Below are 8,692 nucleotides of genomic sequence, written 5' to 3'. Positions count from 1 at the left end.
GGCGGGAGGCACTGGCGGCGACGTAGTTCAGGGGGCCGTCCATGACGGCAACGACGTCCAGTCATCAGCCTGGAAAGCGGCCGGACAGCATGGGGACCTCAGGCGCAAATGAAGCTAGACGGAGCGAAGCTGGCGCTGCAGGCGACGGCTTGGGAGCCGCTGAGGCTGGCGCTGCAGGCGACGGCTTGGGAGCGGTTCTCCAGAACCCCCAGCGGGACCAACAGATGAAGGCCGGACGGACCCCTCGGACCCTCCAGCAAGACCAGGTTGCAGAACAGATGACTGGAAAACTAAACAATCCAAAGAAGCAACTTTGCTAACAGTCTCTGTATTAGCTGGCTCAGGTGAAACAGATTCCTCAGAGTGAAACACAATGTTACTCACAGTGGGCGCGATGTCAGAATGTCCAGAGTCAGAATGCTCAAATGGAGCGTGCAATAAACAGTCACCGTCTCCCCCGAGAGGAGTTTGTTCAACGGTTCTGGAGTGGCGGCGGCCTAAACGCACTTTCCTTTGGGATGAGGGAACAAGAACCGGTGGAGAAAAAGAGACCTCCTCATCCTCCGACCACATAGCCGCCAGGAAAAAGGCAGGCGAACGAGAACCCGGCTGTTGTGGGGAGGGAGAGGAAGTCCGTGGCAATGTTGAGACAGGGGGAGAGTGTGTGTTGTCCTGGGGCAGCGGTGGGGAAGATGTAGTGAGTGAGAGAGCAAGCTCACCAGCCTTGACTTGCTCTCTCCAGGCAGTAATGGTGCCATCCAACTTAGTGTCCTTAGCAAACTGAGAAAGCTGAGGGTTATGACGAATGGTGGCATCTACTGCACTTAGCCCGACTGCCATAGTCCGTATATCCTGTGACTGGGCAATGCGGTCGAGCAGACTCACCATTCGCATCATCTCGCCGTTGAACTCCGAGGAAAAAGAGTCTGCGGGGTCCATGTTCTGGTTGCGATCTTCTGTTATGTGACGGCTGTGTGCAGGAAGGAAAAGGACCCAAGGTGCAGACTCCAGAGACAAATGTAAACTGAAACAGCTTTAATGCTGAACTCAAACAGAACAAAAGTAAGAATCCAAATAACTTATACAGGCAGACAAAACACACAGCAACATAAACGGTAGATCGCGACACAGAGAAACACAGGGCTTAAATACACAGAGGGAGCAATCAGGGAATGGGTAACAGGAGGGAAACACAGCTGGGGCAAATCAGGCCTAACGAAACAAGGGGAAGCGAAACCAGATACATTAACCTCAGACAAGGACCTTCAAAATAAAACAGGAAACATGACACAGACTGAACTAAAGACACAGACTCGCACGCACTGCAACAGAGGGAACAGAGACGTGGGACCAGGGCAGACACAGACACTGACTGGACACGGGGATATAGCAACTAAGGATACACAGAGATGCGAACTAGACAAGGGGATACAGGTGACAGGGGAGACAGAGCAACTAGAGAGGACAGAGACATAAACCATAAGACAGAACTCAAAGAAACCAAAGACTAGAAAGTATAAATAATATAATAAACTCAAAAACCCTGGGTCAACGACCCAGGCATCCTAACAGATTCAGGTGTGTTGACCCAAGTTGAGATCTAAAACCTGCAGGACACCGGCCCTTGAGGCCTGGAATTGCCCACCCCTGATCTACAGTCACGTAAGTCTAATGACTGTAAAAAAAACTAAAAAAAACAAACCCTCGACCTTAACATATGTATTTCAAATTTAAAAATGTAGTTGTCCTCTGCCGCCCCTTCTACCGCTTCCGTAGCTGCCGCCATTGTTGGAAAGTGAATTGACTGGGCCGCACTATAAATTCTGGGATAGACTGGGCCACGAAAGGTACACCCGACCCATCCTTCAAATCCAGGGAAATGAAGGATGCATTTGGAGAAGCCCTCGAATTGGGAGTCTGGCTGTGACGTAATTGGCCTTCAAATGTGGCTTAGGAATTGGGACATAAGGTCTTTATGTATGTGTTGTTCATCCAAAAGAGAGAATGAGTATATCAAAGTTGTCTGTGTCTCTGTCCAGTGATAAGCTGAAAGTATCTCTCCAGAAGGTCTTCCAAAGCTACTCTGCAGAATGTTATTGAAATGGACTGTAGAAGCACAAGAGAGCCATCACATATAATCATCACTGGCCTTTTGTTTGTCCTACTTCTATACATCCTATAATCTCTTTTTGAAAAGCCTGAAGAAAATATGTCACAGACACAGTAGTGTGGTCACATGTCACATATGTTGCAACTGGTAGTGGTGATGATCCCTTGAATGGATTTCTCACGATGACTTCACAGACATAGTGCGGAGTAGCAGAAGAATTATCTTTACAGATAATTCTTGCTGTCGCATCAAAGGAAACAATGACTTCTTTGCACCTCTAGTAAAAGACTGAAAGAGTGTTTATCCCCTTAGGATGCAGGAGCACGCTTTGAAGGACTTCATTTGGAAATCCTTGCTGTCTGTCTATGAATACTTGGCCATCTCATTTGAATGAGGTCTTTTTTTTTTTGTTCTGTGTGACCATGAAATATTTTAAAGGACATCTTTTGATGGCGCCTCATCCCGACACTCTGCTTCTTGTTCTGGGATTTTATGTTCTGGGATTTTAGGATGAGAATCCAGGTAAAGACTTTGTGGTAATTTGGGTTCCAGTTTTTCCACTATGACATTTCTGGACTCTCCACGCACCGCATCTTGTTTTCAGTTCTTTTGTGTTGTGGCACACCTCACCTCCTGGGAAAACACTTCAGGGTTTTTTCATTGTTTCCCATAGTCACTGGACAATCCTGAATACGGCAATATGCCGTACAAGAGAATACAGGTGCCTTAGTCCTTGACTGACTGGTTTTGATGCTCTGCCTCTTAAATACCAAAATGCAAAAGGGGTGTACTGACTTTATGCCAGTGGCTATAACATTAGTCCACTGCAGACCTTGGAAAAGCCTCCCTTTCTGTGTTTTTTTGCCATTCTTTCTGATCAATGACAAAAAAACCCCAAAATGGTTGCTGTGGCAAAGAGCATTTGAAAAAAATCCTCTTCGGCATTACTGTCAACACTACTATTGGTTGATGAATTTGTATTCCACTCCATCAGTGTGTGGCTGTTTCAGTTCAGCAGAAACATTTTGGACATTGCCATTGTCCTCACTGGCCTCCAAAACATCCTTTAAATAACAGTAGATTTGGCAAATAAACATAGTTTGTAACTAGAGACACTGTGTTCATAGAGGGAAAGTCATTTAAAATCCAACCTGTTTGAGGGAATACAGAGTCATTTTCTTCCTTTGAAGGTGGAGACATGTTCAAGTTGCCAGTGTGAGTGTGAAATAATTAACAACTTAAGAGCATGCTTTGGTAAAACAAGAACAAATTGTTTAAATTATTTAACATAGCACCTACTGTATAGTACAAATATAATAGATATTTAAATTACAATTTTTATGGATTTCTTTGGTGCTGTTCTCACACGAGCAAGTTCATTCTCACCACAGTTAATGCAGTTATCAAAACAGTTAAGGCATATTTCATAAGTTATGCTCACAAAATACAAAGTAAAGTAAAATTATTAAAAGCTTTTGGTCAAAAATGGAAAGTCAGTCACTGATTTGTCTCAGTGAATGGTGAATAAAAACCCTTTTACTATAGTTTTAAGACTTTTAAACCAAACGATTTCATACTCTAACTCAAAGCTGTCTGAATTTGGAAAGAGTACTTCAAAAATGTATGCCTAATGTAGAGTAAAAACTGCTATTAAATATCACATATTTATTTGAAAACTACAAAAGATGACATGTAGGCTTTTTGTGTAACTGGTGGTGCCATGACATGCATTTGTGACACAAGAGTATGTATATCTCAGGAATTCATGGAAACATGGAGGCCTGAGCTAAAATTGTTTGTTATGATTGTTGACAATTGGTTGGTACAATGTCTGCAAAAAGACTAATTCTAAACTCTTGGAAACTAGTTTCTTCAGCACCACACTGTTATGATGGGTGAGCTGGCTGTATATGAAAATAGTCTTCTGCAGTCGTGAGAGAATGCAAGTAGTGCAATTTCACACCCACAAATATAGAACATAGACACAATTTAGATTTGTTTGATACAAGATTTCAATACTGGGCAGTGCTAAAAGTATTGCTGGTTGACATAATTTACATTTTCTCAAAATTTTTGAAATCTGTAAAATGTTTAACTCCCAAACAGAAAAAAAATTGCTTTGATGAAACAGAAGTGTTGAAATACAACAAAAGAATAATCGCACTTTTTGTCAGGGTATGGCTATGTGGTAGGCAGGATGTAGGACCCAAGCGCAAGACACTCAACGGAGGAATAAACTCAAAGAGGCTGCTTTATAGCAGTTGAATAATTTTCACAAAAATAAACTTAAAACTAAAAACTCTGTAATACCGTGACTGGGAAACCTGGAAACTAGGGACAGAAATCTCAGGGAACACAGAAGGAGAAACACACAGCATGGTGAGGGGACAATGTGAAACTGACAGAGAGAAACACAGAGCTAAAATAAACTGAGGGAAATGAGACAGATGAGGGGAGCACAGCTGGGAGCAATCAACATGATGACACCAGGGTGAAGCAAAACTAGACATGCTAACATCAGACAAGGGACTGTCAAAGTAAAACAGGAAGAATAACACAGATGTGGACTTGACACTAAACACAGGGAACATGGAGCACGACTGGAGCAGTCGGAGCAACGAGCAAAAACAAAACAGAGTCCAAAAATACAATTCTGGAGGCCGGCCCGAAGGTTGACTGCTCAATTGTCCAAAGCCAAGAAGCTCCGGGGGTTGACCAGGAGGGCAAGTGAAACAGTTCAGGGGGCCGGCCTCGTGGGGAATGGTGTCGACTCAACAGTTCAGGGGGTCGGCCTCGTGGGGAGGGGTGGCGACTCAACAGTTCAGGGGGTCGGCCTCGTGGGGAGGGGTGGTGACTTAACAGTTCAGGGGGCTGGCCACGTGATAAGCGGCTGCAACTGAAGAGGCCAAACCGTGGGGACTGATAAAGTGTTCCAAACCACGCCGCTCTTTATTGATCTTTGCGTCTAGGTCTCCAATAAGCAAGACTATGTCATGGTGAGGGATTTCGCGTAAGGCTTCATGAAGGTGGTCGTAGAAGGTCTATTTGGCAGTGTAACATATACTTGGAAGATCGTGATCTTCGTGACGTTTGTGCGAAATCAGGCTGTGAGTCGTTGACAGACTTCCAGCCTACGAGAGCTGTCCCCACCTTCTTGGACATGACAATGCCTACTCCTCTGATGTGTTCCGGTACTGTGTACCAATTGAATTCAAGCAGCAATTGGGCCAGTTTCCTGCATTGGAGGAAAGTTCTTACATTCCATGCCTCAATTCTTGTTAGTGACTTTGCGTTGAAGACAGAGTCTCGCGTTGAGTCACTAAATGCTGGCCAGTCTAATTTTACATTGGTAGCAATATTAGCTATATTATTTACAGTTGTTGCTGCCATTGGTTCCACATTCAGAGTAAAATCACAAGATATATGGTCTGACACAGTTATCTCATACTTAATAGTCATGTTTTCTAAAGTTGCATGTACATCAGCTATACAGATACAATGGTCCAGCCATGATGTACTATGCCAGGCTTCACTTATGTATATGTAGCTATCTGGAGGCAGTAACAATTTGATAGAAAGGATAAGATTATTATCTTCACAGAAATGGATTAAGTGGTTAGCAAACCGAGAACTGATGTCTGAGAGGCATTAAAATCACCCACAACATATATACTGTAAGTATCATTATCTTGAATAAATGCATTAATAAAAGCCAGACTACTGAGGTATTCCTCCTCATTTTCAAAAGATTCATAGGGAGTAAAAACATTAAGAATAATAAAGCTATTATTATTCTGTGTATATTGTATACCAATACACCAGTCTACATCCAATCTAATGGGCTTTATCACAGGGTCTATTTTTTGTCCCAGAGAACAGCAACCCCTTCTGGTATTGTGCTTCTGACTATAGTTGTGCTGGGATCAGTTGTTGATTTCCCCCACTCCCAAAATCTTGCATTAAGGCAATTGAGTTTTCCCAAGTCCTGTTTGGACAACCCTGTCTCTTGCAAACATAAAATGTCTGCATTCCGACTGTCTATAACAATCCATCGAACTTTGTCCCCTGCACTCTGCCCTAAACACAAGCCACGACAGTTGTAAGATAATCTCCGAAGATACATTAGCACCAGAAGGTGCAGTTATCTCCCCTGCTGGATCCACTGTGCTTGACCGGGCCTGTGTGGTTCATAAAAACACCAGACCAGAGCCCCTGTGGAGCCCCTTGTGGAATTCAGCAGTAACCTTGAAAGAATCGAACCTGCTCTCTATAAGATGCTCAGTAAGTAAGATGCTCAGCTTGGACCTCAGACTGACACTCAAGAGCAGTCGCACGTTGTTTGACCTCAACGTCGTTGGCCAGAACGATTGAAACGAGACAGTCCATGGGCCGGTTGCAGAAGATTTTGCTGCTTGGTGTGGTAAGGCATTTCTATCATTAAATGTGTCAAAAACAAAAGACATGATTATTGATTTTAGGGAGTCTTCTTATAGCTCATCACCTACTATCATTAAAACTGCTGATATTGGGATTGTGGAGAGTTACAAGTGGGTTGTTCTTGACCACAAACTATGTTTTAAACCTCATGCTGATGCCAGTACCAAAAAAGTTCAGCAAAGTCTGTTCTTTTTATCAAAAATGAGATCTTTTAATGTCTTATCTGAAATGGCCAGAGGGGCCGATGGCACGATATGGCAGCCTCGCTTCTGTCAGTCTGCCCCAGGACAGCTGTGGCTACAACTGTAGCTTGCCTCCACCAGTGTATGAATGTGAGAGTGAATGAATAGTGGTATTGTAAAGCGCTTTGGGTGCCTTGAAAAGCACTATATAAATCCAATCCATTATTATTATTATTATGTTGTCCTTGTTTTACAAAAGTTTTACTAAATATGTTTTCTTTCTGTATCGCTGCCTGGTTTGGTAACAGGACTCTGAAGAACAAGAATTGGTTGGGACTTTTGGTAAAAACTCCCAGCAAACTCTCAGGGCGTTTGCAAGATGGATTTTTGGCCATTTATAACAAGCATGTGCTGGGAAAGGCTTATTCTATTAATTGTTTTAACCATCCACTTTACAATGAGTTTGACCTCTGGCCGTTGTTTTAGAGTACCTGTGAGGAATACCAAAAGACTCCATATTTCCCTTATCCCCACTGCAACCCGTCTCCTTAATGGCAAATAACTGTCTTGTACCTTTTTATTATTGTTTTGTTTACTCTTATTGTTGCCCTTGCAGCTAAACTAATTTCCCCTGGTGGGACAATAAAGTATTGAATTGAACTGAACTAGGTTAGTTCACTGAGGATTAGGGTGTTTTGTTTTTCACTGTCACCCTTTAATAAATCACTTGTGTAAAATGCAGCTGAGCTCATGGTGTCTGCTTTTGGATCCGAACCTCTCATGCTGGCCCCCGGCTGTCTGTGACAATGTTTTGCAAAACCCTCTGCACGTCTACATGACAGTCATGATAATTCAATTCAGTCATAGAGCTGAATTAAGCTTTTGACCCTCATTTCATGGAGTGCCAACTCTTTAATGAGCACATAGCAATGTATAAAAATAATTAAAAACAGCTTTATTTTATCCTAACAAAACCCATCTTTCTTTACCACAAGAAAAATGGGGCTACACCAGGCTCTGTGTAACAGTTAACATTATTTCTCTAATTTAGGATTATGTGTATGATAAACTCATTGCTTAGATATTAGTTTTCACAGACAATCATTTTCACTACTCAACCTAAATTTCTCATTTATATATTGATCAAACTTATTTTGATTTATCTTTGTTTCTGAATAAAAATGCTTTATTATGAGGAAATAAAGAAAAGCTCTGTTTTAGCACTCTGATCATTCTTAATCACATTAGGCTGTGATGTAGGGGTGACCAGGGAGGGAATTAGAGAGTCTTGGGGTTAGGCTTGTGCTGTGAAATCCCTGCTGCCACGTGGTTATGAAATTGACCACTGGACGGGTACAATTATGTATATAATACATTATAACTTCTATGTAAAGTGTAGTTTTTTGTATGTTTTTGACTTGGGGGTAGATTATGAAAAAGTAAAATACAAACCTAACACATAAGGTTATTCTTATTCTGATTTTAATTTAGGAACAAGCAGAACATCTCTCAATATGTTGCACACTTTCTCATGGTTCTTTGTCTTGGTCGCAGCATTTTGAGTTTCTTGTGTTTTCGTGATTGTTATGCATTATGATCACGATTTAAGGTTCATTAGCAGTCTATGTTTCTGAGTTCCTTGTAATCCCTGTTTAGTCTTCAAGAGGTGAGGGTCAGCAAGGGTTTGTGTGCAGGGACCTGGGTGTTGTCTGCTCCAACCATAAAGCTGGCTGTTAGACTAGTGGGAAGAAACATCGGGAACCACATCTCCGAAAATATCAAAGCACTTTTGCATTTAGGGTTCATTTCGACTGATTGCCCAGATGGTTGAAGTTTACATCACAAAATTGTTGCCTAGAAAAAAAATATCAGAAGTGTATTTGCTGACACAAAAACAGTAGTATTTTAAAAGATTACTTACAGTCTGGGTTCCATTAAGTCCAAATGAGCTTTGGGTATTGAG

Source organism: Pundamilia nyererei, unplaced genomic scaffold (genome assembly GCF_000239375.1).
Source record: "Pundamilia nyererei isolate P.nyererei 1_Seehausen unplaced genomic scaffold, PunNye1.0 scaffold00204, whole genome shotgun sequence".
NCBI classification, from domain to species: domain Eukaryota; kingdom Metazoa; phylum Chordata; class Actinopteri; order Cichliformes; family Cichlidae; genus Pundamilia; species Pundamilia nyererei.
Note: the sequence above shows the minus strand (reverse complement) of the source record.